The sequence below is a fragment of the Acomys minous genome (assembly GCF_964271855.1).
Source record: "Acomys minous genome assembly, chromosome: 8".
NCBI classification, from domain to species: Eukaryota; Metazoa; Chordata; class Mammalia; order Rodentia; family Muridae; genus Acomys; species Acomys minous.
The window spans coordinates 25,382,619-25,401,040 of NC_140489.1; positions in this window are offsets into that span (position 1 = coordinate 25,382,619).

Consider the following 18,422-nt stretch of genomic DNA (forward strand, 5'->3'; position numbering starts at 1 on the left):
TGACATTTCGGGGTCTTTCATTACATATATTTGGGTATTTTTGTTATATCTAATAGATTTTATTATTTTAATTTAACTCTTTTAGTAATTTTTTTGAAAATGTCATACATACTCACCTCCCAGATCCACCTCGCAGCACTTCTCCCATCTTCTCCCACCTTCCTTGCCTCCTTTCTTTTGGGGGAACAGGCCACTGTAATCTTTGTTAATTTGACAGAGTACTCAGAATCCTATTCTCTCTACATTTACATCTCTACATCAATGGGTGAGTGCAGCTCCTAGATCTTCCCAAAACTGATTAAAGTACAGATAAGATAAGAATCACTTCTGGAGTGCTCAGCCACATATGAGACATTCATATAACCCCTTTACCTTAGGATCAGAGAACATTTAAATTTATACCTATTTTGTCATATAAACTCTAGGTGTTTCTTATTTACTTACACATGTTATATGCTAAAAATTAAAAGAAGCATTAAAAGCAAGTTCTAACTTAAATTACAATATAAAAGCATATCTATGCTATCTTACCTCTCCAATTGTTTATCAAATCTCATATGTTTGCATTTTCGTTCTCTCATAGGTGACATGAAGTGGAAGTTTCTGGTTTCTTTGAGGATTCAGTTATGTCATGTGATTTTTTTTTCTGGAAGATATCTTATGAGAAAGCATGTGATGTTTTTCAGTGAGCAGACACGTGAGAGGGTCATGTTTAGAAGGGTATAAATAGAACCCCACAGACAGTGAAAGAAGGCTTTTCCATTTCTACCGGGCCATGCAATTCTTCACTGGTCTTTGATGGTTTTGCTTCACCGAAGAAATATTCCGGTACTCTGCCTGATTCTGGTGGCTTCCACTGACTTGTGCCGATTCAACAGAACCTCGCGGTTTGTTCTGGATTGTGCCACCATTAAGGAGTCATGTGACTGTTTGATGATGGCCTTTGGACTGAACTGCTGGAACCTTGACAATGCAGAGTGGTATTGGCCTAAGAAACTATGTCTAAACAGATCCAAAACATGATTTTCCTATTAACATTCTTTCTCCCGTTCCTCTTGTTGTTGGGTTAGAAGTAAGGCTAAATGGTTTAAAAACACTAGATAAAGTGGGTGTAGAAAACTTAATCCTATAGTGACATAATGATCATGTCCTAGTTCATTTTTATTAATTTTATTTTATTAATTTATTCTTATTACATCTCAGTGGTTATCCCATCCCTTGTATCCTCCCATTCCTCCCTCCCTCCCATTTTCCCCCTACTCCCCTCCCCTATGACTGTGACTGAGGGGTATTTCTTCCCCCTTTAGATGCTGATAGGGTATCAAGTCTCTTCTTGGTAGCCTGCTATCCTTCCTCTGCATGCCACCAGGTCTCCCCATCCAGTGGATGTGGTCAAATATGAGGCAACCAAAGTACCTGTGAAAGTCATACCCCACTCTCCACTCAATTGTGGAAAATGTCCTGTCCATTGGCTAGATATGGGTTCAAACCCCATGTCCTAGTTTATAACTTGAAGGAAATGAAGCAAGTGACTGGAGGAAATGGCAAACGTGTGGATGTATAAAGAACATGGCGTTAACAATTCCTGTAAACAGTAATAACTACAAAGAAACCTATATTTTTAAAGTTGAATATTTAGAGGAGAAGAGTTCTAGGGTCACAAAGATAACAGTCAATTGTAGTGCAAAGGCTTGAAAGTCAGAAAAACAATCACTTTTCACAGTGACTTATCACTTGTGGATTAACTTGAGAAAATTATGGAAATATTTTGGGTCTCAATGTCCTGTCATAAACTTCTGCTGTAAATTATAAACATGTTAGCTGTAACAATTAGTGCATACTAGAAATTAAAATGTTGGCTCTTACTCATTGAGATCACATTGTACAAAAAATGAGCCAAAAGCTGTTCACAAAATATACTCTCCTTTGTTTTCGTCTCAGAAGATTATTTCTTTAATAGTTAAATATTAGTTACGGAGGAAAAAAACAAAACAGGAGAGAATGAAGCAATGGTTAGAAAGAAGTAAGCAAGTTTAATCAGTACTTTCTTCTTACTTACTAAGTGCTAGTTAGGACTCCTTTTGCTATCATTGCTTAAGAATTGGGAAAACTAACTTACAGATGAATACCCCCTTACCACAGCCTACTATGAGCAAGATGTGGGAGATTTCCTCCCTTAGATTTTCACCTCAAACACGAGTGTCTCTAGAATGTATCACTTTTCTCCTACTGGCACATATTTTACTGTGCCTAAACTCTTTTATGTCTCTTATATATTTGAGTCCCACAATTATGATTTTTTTTTTGGAGATAAATGTCTTTTCCATGCTTGGTGTGGATCTTTCTATTATAAAAACTGTGAAAATGTGAAGACTCTTGTAGAGAATAACTCAAATCATAATTTCTAAATCCAACTTTAATACAAAAGGAAAAGAGTTTGCATATTCTCTTCTTTTATATCTGATGTGTAATTGTTTCATATATATATTAAAAATATATACATGTAAAAATACATGTATGTGTATGTATGTGTATACACACACATATACATATAATATATGTACATCTTTATATCTTAATGTTCCACAAAAGGTACAAGCATTATTTTGTTCTCAAAAGAGAAATCAGTCATATGCATGTCATTTTTGTACTACTCTCCTGTCCATGACTCTTTTTCCATCTGGTTCCTTTTTTTTTGCCAAAAAAGTAAGATCACATTTAAATTCCATAAGAGGCCAATAAAGAACATATTTTAAAAATTACTATTAAGAAAGCAAGTCTTAAGTAAAAGACTTTAAAAGTTTAGGAATCTTAGAGGATCTATTTTAATATGGTAGATATGTTTATAATAAATTTCTACTTCTTTTCCCAATTAACAAGTGAGAATGTGTGGGAACAATGTCTGCAAGCATATCTCAAAGCCAAATGCAATTTTTGGTACTTTAAACATGTTTCACTTAATCCTTAAAAAATATATATATATATCCTCCAAGGAAGTTCTTATCCACTTTACATATGATAAAAAGGAGGCTCTGAGGGACTCAGCAGGTTATTAACTTTTAAAGTTGCGCTCTGACTTCCCTACTATGGGAATTCACAGCTGGCACTCAAGGTGGAGTTAAATGGAATGTCATCTTGGCCTTTCATCAACTGTTTGTTCTTCTTCAGAGGCAGTGAATTGACTGGAAAGTGTTTCAGAACTACACAGCACTGGATCTAAATAAGCAGTGTCTTCCTTTTGTTTAGGATAAATGGAAACCCTGGATGACTCTGATTAGTTTTATCAAATCACCAATTTTTTTTCCAAGTGTAACAAGGGGAAAAGAGTTGACTTAGCAATGACACATTGTTTCCTCAAATATATATGTCAGAGACATGAAAAGCAAATAACACTTCTAGCTTGGTGTTTATCCTGTCTTCTTCCTGTCTAGTAGGTATCTTTCTTTTCAGAGTCTCTGCTGGCCAGTTAACACACCTGGCAGCAATTAAACCTTTAGCTACCTAAGCAAAGGCACTTTCCAGGAAGTCCACAGAGCCACAGCCATCTGTATAATTTGGCTACTCACATGAGAAAGCACACACTGTGTTATAAAACAGCAAGAGACTAGGAAGGAGGAGGAGGATAATTATTTGCTCATAATGCTTAACAAGTTTTATGCAGTATTTACATAACTGACCTGCACTGTATCATCCAAATCCCATGGCCTGAGGCATTCTGGGATTGTGGAGGAGGACATGTTAATATGGCTGGCTGCTGGGAGCCTTGCCTTCTTCGGGAGACTCACTCTCCTGTGATATGTGCACTGGATGAAGGAAAGCATACAATTAGGTCATAGAGGATCAAGAGCACTTGTCCTTGAATGATACTAGTTATTTAAAGCCAGGTATTTTTAAACCAATTAGATGAATAATTTTTCCCATTTGGGTAGCAGAGGAACTCACACTCTGAAGCTCATATTTGAAAATGAGATAAAATGACTTTTGAAGCATCAGCAGCTTCTAGAAAATAAAATTCAATATTGGTTCCTAAACAAACTAATGACACTCTGATTTCATAGTAAATAGAAAGCCAGCAAGTGGGTCACCAGGGATGGCCACCTGAAATGGATAAATAAAATTCTTTGGAAAACCATTAAAATTTCTAATGAAGCTTAACTGCAGGCAAATGTCCAATAGTAGTAACAGGCTCCAACAACAACAACAACAACAAAAAAAAAAACCACACACACACAAATAAATGGAATTTTCTTAGAGGATTTTCAACACAGTATTTCTCAGAAATCAGTTATACTGATAAAGAATTTTATAGAATGCTATCTGTATATAATACAGAAATAACCATGGTAATATCTTACAGCATTCTAAGTTAAAAGTAGTTTGCTACACATAAGAAGTCTCATATGATTTAATTTAAAATAGCCTATTTTAAATGTTGAACTAAGTTTCACCAGTTTAAATATAGCTTTTGTCATTCAGTGTTGCATTGAACACTGTAGCTGCTTGAGTTTAGGGAACATTCTTTAATCCCCCAAATAATACAAATGTAATAATGACCATCTAATCCCATAGAATTCTCTGAATATTAAGGAAACCAATTATTTTCTCTTTTAGCAAATACTTTTTTTTAGTTTTAAAATACACTGTTTATTAATACACATTTTTTGATATAAAAATTTATGATCAAATAAGAACATTATGATACAAATTGTATTGATAATATATTAATACACATTTAAACAATGAACTGCCTACAGCAAGAAGAACCATGACACAATCAGGAATTATATAAATGTTACATTCTTAGTGTTTTGGCTATTTGTATTTGGCAGCCTTGAAGAAAACATCTTTCCTATCTTGGTGCAGCTAAAATTCTGAATGTAAATCAATATCAATCATATCTCATCATAACTTATATCAAAATTTTAAGTTTACTCATTCACTGCACATACTGACTGCACATCCTCCCCCCTCTACTGCCAGGCCTGCACTCCCACCTCTTCCCCCTTTCCCTCTCCCCTTCTCCTCAGAACTGGGGATCCCCCACCTATTAACAATCTAGCCTGGCACATCTAATCACATCAGGACTAAATGCATCATCTTTCACTGAGGCCAGACAAGGCAGCCTAGCTAGGGCTTGTGAAACTAAGCATGATATTATGGATAGAATAAGGGACATCCATGGATAAATGGTAGAAAAGCAAATGCATATAGATCTGGGAAAGAGGAGGTAGTGTATATTCTTGAATTCAGCAATACATTCATGACTCCTAAGATTGTGAAATGTTTACCAGAGAAGACTGCTTGAACATGGGTTTAAGCCAATAGGAAGTCTTTATAAGGCAGCTGGCCACGACACTGAAGGTTTGGGATTCTATTTTAGCAAGGAGCCTTTCTTAGAATGAGCTTTAAAACACACACATACAAAAACATGTTCTGTGTTGGCATACTTTCAGTTAACAAGAATAGCTAGCCATAAGAACTACAGAAGCTACATTTCAAGACTTCCCAAGAATCATGGACTTGGATGGATTAGACCTTTATTTTAGTTTTGGCAGGTGGTGTCATCTATGCACTGAGGTTTACAGCCCGGATGGTACTTCCGTTATGGAGTTAACTGTGCTCAGGTCTTGGAACCTTGTCACACTAGTGTAGAAGTACCCCTGGAAATGGTAAGCCTAAACACCCCATCCTGGTGGCCCCTTTCCCCTGTTACTACACTTTCATGGCATCCTCAGTAAGACCAGAAAATCTAGATGTTGTATGGTATAGGAATCTCCATTTGGTGAGCCAGTGATAATAAACATCTGATGAAAAGGGTCCTAATGAACCTGAGGGCACCTTATAAAAGTGGAGTTATGACTAAAGGATATCAAAATAAGAAAAAATTATTCCGAGGAAAAAGGAAAGAGTGATCAGGGATGTTATCTTTGATAATATCTAGACCCTCCACTATGTAGCATTCATGGAAAAGCTAAAAGTTGCTTTGGCTCCCCTTTCTGAGTTTAGTATTTAGAGATTCATTTACTCTACCCAAAGTCTTATGGAGAGGAAAATTTTAATTTACTTACAAAGAAACTAAGATTAGATAATACTGTTATTTCTAAGTCATAAATATAGGCAACAGTTCCAAAATTGAGCTTTTGCCATCTTTCTCTGAGTTCATATCTATAATTTCAGTTTCACTTTGTGCTTTTTAAAATTATTTTTGCTTTGCAACTGAGACACATTATCTATTTGGTAATCATAAAGAATAAAATAATATATTATCATATTAGATTATGTTATCATTTTAAACTCTTATCCAATGCCTAATATTTTAATTATAGATTTCATTGTGTCGAGTATCATTGAGGTTTGTTACTCTAACAATTCTAAGAAATTGCTGAGAGGCATGAATTTGCCAATAAGAATGTTGGTAATTCTAATGATACTTGAGTATTAACTGTCTTAGTTACATAAAAATACTACTCTCCATGATATATAAACAGTAATTCAGAGTATCCTAAGTATTCTACATTAGATATCAGTGTGTTAACACAATGCTCAATGCTAGTTTTTCTAATACCTGTGACATAATTAAGTTTTTAACACAAAAGAAACTTTTACTATTTTTCAATCCATTACATTAATAAAATATGGGATATGGAGCGTGGAGGTAAATATGCATAAGCACATAAAGCCAGCAGTCATGTGCACAGTTAGAACAATCATGAAGCCACAGTGATGAAACTGGGTTGCATAGTGAAACCATTCCTATGAGAGCTACAGGCAATGGGTGGCTGCATGTGAGGGCAGGGTGGGAGGATCATTCTTCTCTGGGAACCAAGAGCCAGGTAGATTATCCAATCCTAATTGGTCAAGCCTAAAACAAGGACTCACACAAGTGATACAAAATAGACTTACCAGGTGTGTGCGTGTGTGTGTGTGTATGTGTGTCCTTTTTGTGTTTCTCTCTCTCTCTCTCTCTCTCTCTCTCTCTCTCCATGTGTGTGTATAGCAATTACAAGTGTTGGAAAAGAGGTCATGAATTTGAGAGGGAATAACAGAGACATGAGTGGAGTTCGAAGGGGTAAATGATGGGCTAGAAATGATATAAATACAGTTCTCATATAAAAGTCTCAAAAATAAGACAAAAATAAATATTTATAGCCACAATAAGAAGAAAGACAAAGATAAAGAGAAACGACAATGACATTTTTTATTTTCTTTTCATATTTATATTTTTAAAACTGTATCAGTCATTTTTTTCATTTTGCAAGCTGCTAACCTGCACTCTGGGTTCACTCAGGTATTTAAGTCTTACCCCTTCTTAAGTCTCTGATGGATTTGAAGACCAGATAGTTTATTCTTTCAATTAAGTTTAGTAGGTTAGGTTTTTAGTAGTTAAGATGTTTTAAAACCAAGATAGATGTTTTAAGTTAATAGAGATGAGATATAATAGATACTGATCTTTATTCAGAAACTTAGACCCAACGAGATAGGAAAGATGTTTATTTCAAGTTTGTCAAATACAAATGGCCTAATCACTAAGAATGTAACATTTACATAATTCCTGATTGTCTACTGGTCCTAGCTGTGCTAATACAATAAGGCCAGCACTAGGCTATCAAATCTGTTGGCTTAGGGTCAACTAAAGGAATTCCAGATGTAATGGAAAGTCTCTCTCTCTCTCTCTCTCTCTCTCTCTCTCTCTCTCTCTCTCTCTCTCTCTCTCCCTCTCTCTCTCCTTCTCTCCTAGCACCTAACAATTGCAAATAGACCCTAAGCTAAGAGTGGGATTTGTTGACTAATTCTTGCTCCATGCTGAGTTTTGTGGGTCTTGAACAATGTTGCCACAATTACTGTGAGAAGTTTATATGTATATCTTTTCTTCTGTGTTCAGAAGACACTAATTTCTTGTGGTTATCGCTCTCTGATTCTTAAGTCTTGCTTTCTACCCTTCCACAGTGTTCCCTGAACCTTCACAAGAAAGACTTTATACCTGTGTCCTGTTTGGTGTTGTGCTATCTGCAGTCTCTTGTTCTCTGCATTGTGAGCAGGTGTGGGTGTCTGTGTTGATCACTATCTACTGCAATAGCACTGATTGTTACTTTTAGATTTGCATATTAATAGGCACACAGTAATTTGCATTGGTTTCATAACAATGCAGATGGGAGATAATATTCAGAGCAATTACATTAGTCTTTCATGTAGTTTACAAGAATTTATTTTTTGTAAATCAAATTGGTATATTGTTAGGTGAGATGTTTTACTACCTATTAGTAATATTTATTGATTTTTAATGGATGTTTTACCATTTATTGGTAGAATCATTTGGCCTTAAGGAAAAACCACTGAACTGAATCATAATTACATAAGTTGTGGAGTTTAATCAACTGAGCCTCAAATATTTGATTGATAAACATAACAAACACAAAATAAGGACTACTGGCTGATGTTTTCCTAAAGCCAATTAAATGTATTAGTGATTGCTTCCTCTGGTCTATGAAATTGTTTGTCCTTAGGCTAGTAGTGGTGCTGAGGTAATATTGACAACCCATAAATGACGCATATTTTAAAAGTATAGCTTGCTACATTGCGATACAAGTCTATCCACATGAAACCATTTTATGCTCAAATTCCATTTGCTCATTGCAGAATCTTTTTGTGCTAGTTCTTATGGTCAATATTGCTTTTTGTTGTAGTGAATATATATATATACATATATTTGCTTAAATGTATATATATGTAGTGAATATATTTCATTATATATGTTTACTTAAAATATATAGTGAGTATATAATCACTACATATGTATTTAAAATAAATATACAGTGAAATATGTATCACTATATATTTAACATATATATACTTTTAGAAGCCTATTTAGCAGTACCTTATTATTCATGAACTAATACAAACTCAGGAGGAGGAGAAAATTAGAAAACGGACCTCAACCAGACTTTTACTTGGTAATACTGAGGCAGTGAGAAAACAAAGCAACAAACAAACAAACAAACAAAACAAAACAAAGGAACATGTACGGTTCTAGCACAACCATGGAACAGAGAGACTAATGAGAAACCAACAGAGATGCAGTACCACCTCACAAAGTAATAGTGAGAGAGAACCTAAAGGCAATTTGATAGCCTTCCTTCTATAGCCTTGATTATTACTGCTATTATTATTACTATTGCCTTTATGTTGATTTGTTATTCCACTGAAATCACTCTATTCCTACTCTTTAATCTGTTTCAATAGACTTAACTACCTATATTAATATTGTGAGAAACATCTATCAAAGTGGCTGACATGCCAAGCATAAACCTTACTCATTTTGATAATTTTATTTTTTCATATTTTGTTTGTTTTATTTTAATTTATTATAATGTATTCGGATTAAATCACAAATGTTATGCCTTCCTTGTATCTTCTTATTCCTAACCTCTCTCCCTCTTCTTTCCTATTCCCCTCTCCTAGACCTATGACAGAAGGGGACTTCCTCTCCCAACATATGGCCACAGCATATCAGGTCTCATACAGTTAGCCTGTTTCCACTTCCTCTGTGTGCCACCAAGGGGAAGTAATCAAATCACGAGAACCAGAGCTTCTGTCAGAGGCAGTCTCTCCACCCCCCCCCCCCCCCCCCGCTCCATGCCTGTGGTGAATGAGCTGTCCATTGGCTAAATCTAAACAGAGGGTTTAGGTTTACTACATGAACTGTCCTTGGTTGCTGCAACAGTTTCTACAGGGCCCAGTGGGTCTTTATCTGCCAGCCTTAATGATCTGCTTGTGGGGCTTCTGAACACTCTGGGTCCTTTTATCACTCAATTCTTCCATACCACTCTCAATGCTCTACCCAGCATACAGCAGCAAGTCCCAGAATCTGTCCAGCTCCCCTGCTGGATGGAGTCTCTCAGAGGACATCTAAAAGTGAGAATGTACCATGCATATCTTTCTGAGTGTGGGTTAACTTACTCAGGAGGATCATCTCTAGCTCTATCCCTTTGCCTGCAAATATCAAGATGTTCTTATTTTTAATAGCTGCGTAGTATTCCGTTGTGTAAATGAAGAATTCTCAACCAAAGAAGGACCAATGGCTGGGAAATACTTAAATAAAGGCTCAACTTTCTTAGTCATGAGGGAAATACAAATCAATACAACTCTAAGATGCTATCTTACACCTATCAGAATGGCTAAGATAAAAATAAAACAAACTCAGGTGGCAGCAAACACTGGCAAGGATGTGGAGAAAGGGGAACGCTCCTCCATTGCTAGTCAGACGCAAGCTTGTGCAGCCACTTTGGGAATCAACCTGGTGCTTTTTTCAGAAAAGTGTGAATAGTGCTACCTCAAGACCCAGCTACACCACTCCTGGACATAACCCTACACATGCTTCAAAATACAACAGGGACATTTGCTCAACTATGTTCATAGCAGCTTTATTCATAACAGCCAGAATCTGGAAACAACCTAGATATACCTCAACCAAAGAATAGATAAAGAAACTGTGGTACATTTTGATACTATTATATATGTGCCTGATTAACCAAACTCTGGGTGTTCCTGAGACTTCACTTTCTAGCATGCCTTTGCCCTTCATTCTGAATTAAGAAAGAGAGTTAGATTGTGAGGTGTTGTCCCCAACAGTGACATCAGATACAGTCTGCAAAAAACTCTGAGTAAACTCTTTTTATCTTGATGTGTGATTTCTAGCCTTGTTTGCATTTTGCCACCCCATTATGAAAAAAAATGCCTTACAAGACTACATTTGCTTTGGGTGTTCCTTTGTGGAACACAGAGAATATTATTTTCTGACAATATTAAGTAAGGCAGTGATTAATGTAGTATCTAAGATGTTATAAATGTTTAATGCAAATATTGACTTCATTACCATGATGGGAAATGGATAAGGCCAGAGAAGGATTCCAATATAGCTTATAATTTTTCTTGTGATGACTCTATGTATCACAGTTTCTCATCAAAAATAAGAAACTTTCCCACCAGCAATGAAGGAGTGTTCCTCTCTCCCCACATCCTCGCCAGCATGTGGTGTCGCTTGAATTTTTGATCTTAGCCATTCTGATGGGTGTAAGATGCAATCTCAGAGTTGTTTTGATTTGCATTTCCCTGATGATTAGGGAGGTTGAGCATTTCTTTAAGTGTTTCTCAGCCATTTGATATTCCTCTGTTGAGAATTCTCTGTTTAGTTCCATGCCCCATTTCTCAATTGGGTTATTTGGTTTGGTGGGAATGCAAACTAGTACAGCAACTTTGGAAATCTATTTAGTGCTATCTCAGAAAAATGGGAATAGGGCTTCCTCAAGACCCAGCTATTCCACCCTTGGAATATACCCATAAGATGCTCTAGCACACACCAAGAAAATTTGCTCAACCCTGTTCATAGCAGCATTATTCATAATAGCCAGAACATGGAAACAGCCTAATTGTCCATCAATAGAAGAATGGATAAAGAAACTGTGGTACATATACACTATGGAATACTATTCAGCTATAAAAAACAAGGAATTCCCAAAATTTGTGGATAAATGGATTGAGCTAGAAATGATCATAATGAGTGAGTTAACCCAGAAGCAGAAAGACTCAAATGGTATATACTCACTTATATCTGCATACTAGCCCAAGGGGCATGCCCCACAAAAGCCTTCACTTACCAGGAAACTGGGACAGAGGGGAGGACATCCTACAGGGACTCTAGATGAGAGAAGCATGGGAGAATAGCAAAGTAGAAGGATCTAGAGGGTCCTAGACACCTACAAGTAGAACATTATGATAGGCAGATTTGGGCTCAGGGGTCCCACTCAAACTAAGGCACCAGCCAAGGACAATACAGGTGGTAAACTTTAAACCCCTACCAAGATCTAGCCAATTGTCAGAACATTCTTCACAGTAGAGTAGAGAGTGAGATATGACTTTCTCACATACTCTGGTGCCTCACCTTTGACCATGTCCCCTGGAGGGGGAGACCTGGTGGCACTCAGAGGAAGGACAGCAGGTTACCAAGAAGAGACTTGATACCCTATGAGCATATACAGGGGGAGGTAATCCCCCTCAGGAACAGTCATAGTGGAGGGGAATAAGGGGAAAATGGGAGGGAGGGAAGAATGGGAGGATCCAAGGGATGGGATAACCATTGAGATGTAACAAGAATAAACTAATAAAAAAAAAAAGGGAAAAAATGAGAAACTTAATAATGCTAATATAAGCAGATATTTGTTCATTTTGGCATATTGAAACATTTAGATTATAAAATGGTGATTCATAATGAGTCAATTTCTCTTTATTTTTTTTCTTTCTTAAGAATGACTTTTACCCCATTGAACAAGTTAACCTTCAACTTTTGGGCTCATTTGATCCTTTCTCCTGAGCACAAGAAGTAGCTAGGATCACCAGACATGTGTCACTCCTTCCATGTCTTCTTCTAGTATAGCGTTTGCTTCTGATGGCATAGCTTGCTAACAGAATTACCATTTATTACCTAAAGGACTGTGGAGAACTAAAGAGGATCACAGTATAATATATATGCTGATGCTGAAATCAGCAGCACACCATGTACTTTTCTCCAACAATCAGTATAATCCGCTCAGCAAAGCCCAAACCCATATACCAACTGGAAACAATCTGTTGGCTTTTTTATCTTCTCAAATGGACAGGAATCTGATCTCTCTAAAGCAAATGCCCAGCATAATGTCCAAAGTCTTTTTTAGAGTAATAACTGTTGGTAGCCACCTTTAAAAAGTTACCAAATAATGCAGTGTTCTTAATTTTCAAAAGAATAAAATATCAGGTTCTTTTTATGTTTCTTTACCCCCATACTTATGCTGAGAACGTCTAGAGAGCATGTTCACTGTTGCTTTTATGAGCTCTTCCTTCGAGACACAACAATGGTTTACCTTGGGTTCCCACTTCAGTTTTTTTGAGTTATCCGTTAAACACAAAGCTAATTGAGCTTGTTGCAAAGCTTTTCCTTCTTAGAAAACAATTGCACTTTAATTTTCAGAATGTTATTACTAAAGATTTTATTTTCTTAAGAACTTAAGAGCCAAGGTTTAGGCCATTTTAATACAAAACCTTTCTGGAGTGCTTTGTATAAACAAGTCCAAGTCTTGCTAGGAAAACCACTGGAATGTTTTTTTAAATACTCTGTTGCTTGGAGAATAGGGTGTTCTGCTTAATTTAATTTTCTGGGTGAGGATTAACATAGTTTAATCTTTTTAGAAATTTTATGACAGATAAACTTCAGCAGCAATTTTCAACTCTTTAAAAAATGTTTTGACTCTAGGGCAAGAGAAAAAGAGCATACGCTTCCAATGAAAATACGTGCATAAGGAATCGAGATTTATAAACACTTGTTAGAGTGTACAGCATCACACTTTAGTTTACTCTTCGTTGTTGAAGATACATTGTGTCAAAGCTGTGCTAGCTCAACAAACTCTTTCTGCTAATATTATAATAAGGGCATTAACGAACCCCAAAATGCACTCACTTTATCGTTTTCTAACAATAGTTAAAGCAGAGGTGTCTATACTGAACAGGGAGATGATTTCTGCCATCATGGCACAAATGGGAAAGGAGGCAGCTAAGCTATCTACACAAACATAAACACTCATAAAAATGTTCTTTTTTTGCTTGTCACTAGAAGACAATCGAGATAATTAGATTAAAATATCTCATCTCATAGACAAATACAAATGCGTAAGAGCTTTAGTAATACTCCAAAAAATACAACTAGGTAGTGAAACAGGGGACAATATCTAAAATGTTTAAATAAGAGATGAAAAATCAGTGTACATTGAAAAACTCAAGGTTCGTTTTATAATGTAGTTAGGAAAATGAAGATTATGATAAAGAGGGTGTTCTGTACTTCATTCTCATATCTCTGGTGATTGCATCTGACCATATTTGTAAAAACAAGTAAAATATGGAGCTGACTTTTAGGCAGGGTTTCAAACATAGAGATGGTCATTCTATCCATGAAGGTAAGACTATATAAGACTTAACATTTGTTGGCTTGAGTTGATTCTTGCCTACTTCTTAATACCAAATAAAGGCACTAAAGCTTTGCTCCTGTGTATTTTTCTATAGGTACAGTCAGGTACCTTTGTCTTTGCAAATACTCCCCAAAAGTCCTCGATCATCTCCTAGAAAGGTTGTCTGTCTAATTAGATGCAATGAATATTAGTAAAGCATAACATACTTTCCCAAATATTTGAGGTACAAACTAAATATTGTACCAACACAATAGAATGCAATATTTACTCATGTGTAATGGCATTATGCCACTATTTCTGGATGACAGGTGGTGTTCCATATGAGACTCAGGCATTCATATTCCTTCCATGTGTGAATAAAACATTGACTAGCTTTGTTGGCGCTTATGTACCTGGTCATGTGAATAAATAATCTGAGTGTGAGCATATTTCTTTTGCACAAACTATATGTTTATATATTGATATACCATGAACTTTATAAAGCAGAAAGGTGTGTGGAATGCTGTTAGTGGAACATCAAAAGCAGAAAGACTTGCTGATATTTTGAAACTAAGGATACTCTTCAGAATGTGGGGTTTGCTTACTGTTGGTGAAGTAGAGAGCTTATAGTAGTATCAGAAGTGGAAAAGCCAAAGAAAAATACAAGCATGGAATCCACTCTAACATAATTTCAGATAATAAAGTAGATTTCCTACATATGAGCAAGAGATTCCCTTGGTGGGGAGACCTGGTGACACTCAGAGGAAGGGTAAGCAGGCTAAGTGGATGAGACCTGATAGGCTGTAATCATATGGTGGGAGAGGAAGTCCACTTCCGTCACAGAACTAGGGAAGGGGAATAGGGTGAAAGAGTGAAGGAGGGGGAATGTGAAGATACAAGTGAGGAGATAACAATTGAGATATAATCTGAATAAATTATGTAAATAAAAATTATATATATATAAGAATTTTCTTATTATTGGAACAACAAGATAAGCAATCAGCAGTATAATTTTAAGACAAAATGGGTAATATGAAACTTTTGGAGATAGTTATTGTCATTACATATATGTTTCATCAGCACAGAGAATGTTGGGATGCTCCACCATACAACAAGGACATTTGATCAGCTATGTTCATAGCAGCTTTATTCATAAAAGCCAGAATCTGAAAACAACCTAGATGTCTCTCAACTACTGAAGAATAAATAAAGAAAATGTGGTAATTTACACAACTGAATACTACTCAGCTTTAAAAGTTTGAGACACAGGATATTAGCTGTAGTTGTGTCAAATTGTAGATCTCAGCAGCTATCATTGATCATTGCTTATTAATGCTGCTCGCTCTACCAAGGAATTGCCTGTACTTTTCTACAGTTAGCATACCTATGCATTTTAAATATTACATTTATCTTTATAAAGTGTCAATTATCAGTTTTACTCTTTAAATTTTATCTTCTTTAAATATATTACAGATCTCATCATCTATTTGTTTTTATTCTCCAATCTTTCCAGGTCACTAAGATTTTCTTTCTATTTTTCTAAAAACAAAATAAAAAACTAAACTAACAAACAAACAAAAAGCCAAGAAAGTCTTGAAAATTTTTAGGAAAATGAATGGAACTAGAAACAATCATTCTTTTTTTTCTCCTTTATTAATTTATTCTTGTTACATCTCAATGGTTATCCCATCCCTTGTATCCTCCCATTCCTCCCTCCCTCCCATTTTCCCCTTATTCCCCTCCCCTATGACTGTTCCTGAGGGGGATTACCTTCCCCTGTATATGCTCATAGGGTATCAAGTCTCTTCTTGGTAACCTGCTGTCCTTCCTCTGAGTGCCACCAGGTCTCCCCCTCCAGGGGACATGGTCAAAGGTGAGGCACCAGAGTATGTGAGAAAGTCATATCCCACTCTCCACTCTACTGTGGAGAGTGTTCTCTCCATTGGCTAGATCTGGGGAGGGGTTTAAGGTTTACTGCCTGTATTGTCCTTGGCTGGTGACTCAGACCCAGAAAACAAACATGGTATATACTCACTTATAAGTGGATATTAGCCCAACATAGATGTCCTCTGAGAGACTCCACCCAGTGTGGGATCAGGACAGATGCTGGACTCCAGGTGAAAGTTGTATGGAAGAATGGGGGGATGGAAGGACCCAGAGGGTTCAGGAGCACCACAAGAAGACCATCAAGGCCAGCGAATCTGGACCCAAGGATGCCTGCAGAAACTGTTGCACCAAACAAGGACAATATATGTAGTAAATCATTTTATATTTTCAGACATGGTCTTTGACTAATACTAGAACTCAATGATATTAGGCTTACTGGCTTGCCAGCAGGGCCCCCAAATCCTGCTGTCTCCACCTTTCTGGTGGTGTGATTTATACACCACCATGCAGTATGTTGTATGGGCACTGCAGGTTGAATCTGAATCCTGAAACTTGGGCAACAAGAACTTTAACAACTACGGCATTTCTGCTGCTCTGAAGAGATTACATTTAAGACAATTAAGTGGACATGATTTGCTTCGTAGGTTCATTCTGACATGAGATTATGATAAGAATAATTCTTCTAGCTACCAAAAATTAATAAGGAAACAGTCCTCTATTTTCTGAGTCACATTTGAGACTATAAATAGTACATGATGATTGCTTAATGTTGAAATACATTAAAAGAATGTGTATGCATGGGAATATACATATATTTGACATAATTATATACAGCTTCAAGTATCCGTTAGTTAATTCTTGGTGATATTCTCCATGAAAAATAGGCATAGACTGCTATATTCTTCTCTACTTGTCCTAAAGATACCTAAGGGGCATGAAGCAGGAAAGCTCTGAGCACATCATGATTCTTATCAAGGAAGACTCTCTGAGAAGTTATCAGGAAAACTCCTCCCTTGGGAGAACTCAGCACACAGGCTGCTCAACAGAGGCCTCCTTGATCAAATGATTGATTCACCAATATAAACAAGGCAGACCAACTTTAGCAATTACTGGAAAATATTGTTTAATATGATGGCATTTGGAGCATCCATAAAAAAAATCTCCTCCCTTCATAAAAGAAAAGAAAAACCAAACAATGTTACTATATGATGTATGTTCCACCTGGGATCTTTGAACACAAATGCTCAAAGGAGTAACAAATGCACGACTTGGCAACCTCCTTTAGGGCTAGACTTGGGGTGTCTCCAATCACTAAAAATAAATATGTAACATTCTAATGGATACATTTATTTTGTTATGAGTTTTGTCAAATTTATTTTATCCGATATAGCATGTTTAGATTGCCCTTACTAATTGCTGTTAAGAATATGTATGTTTTTAAAATATATATATGTATATTTTATATATGTGTGTATACATACATATATGTGTGTGTGTGTGTGTACTTCACATTCAAAGTATTTCCCTAGAATAGTTCTTCAATTTGTAGTCAAAAAGGGTTTTAGGAAAGAAACTTGACTTTTTCCTGAGAATTCATCATATATCAAACTTACTTTATAGTCCTCTGCACTGTAATCAGGTATCCAACTTGCATAAAACTTCTGTCTGTCACTGAATTCAGAGCTGAGCCTTTATCAGCATCTTGGCAGCCAGACCTTACCCACTAAACAATTACGAAGAAAAAATAGTGGAAAGTGCCATGAAGAAGTAATTCTGTCTGAAGTTTAAAAAGAGAAGCAAAGTACTACTTATGAAAAATTAGGCAACTACTTGGGAAAGCTTTTTTTTGTTTTTTGTTTTTTAAACTTTAAGATCCAAGAGAAATTTGGCAGCTTCCAAATAAACTCTCACTGCTGGCTTTCAGAATCTCAGTGAAGAAATGGACACAGGGAAGGAGATCCCATGGGGGCTGATTATCAAGTCCACAAATACATCAGTTCAAGCGACAAACATCACTGTTTCCCTCTGTTGTAGAGCATAACTACCCACCATACCCAGAACATAAGGGGATAGTATCAGTGTCTGGACCCTGCATATCCAGCCACGAGACATAGTAAAATGCTTGGAGTGCAAGGAGCGGAATTCAGGAATGGATAACTTGGTTGGAGGAAAACAAAAATGAGAGAAGGCAATCCTAGATTCCCAGTTCTTTGAAAGACACAGGTTATAGAAGATCACATCAAATGTGGAGCACCTGGGGAATTTTTTTCTGAAAATTAACAGCAGAGAAAGAACCTGTGTAGTTTCAAGCAGAGTCCCAGTGAGGGCAACCACACTACAGACAGTAGCAGCAATCTAATTCTTCCTTTTGTAGATTCTGTGGCTTTACTCCACTTTCTGTCCTAGTGTTTGGATGAAAGTAAAACATGGCCTCAGAATGCCTGACCTCTATCACTATTCACGATCTGTCTCAAGCTCTGATCACAGCAATACAGATCACTCTGATTTTGGCTTCTTTCTGAATATCATCACAAACTCATTGAGATAATTAGTTTCATCTGCCTT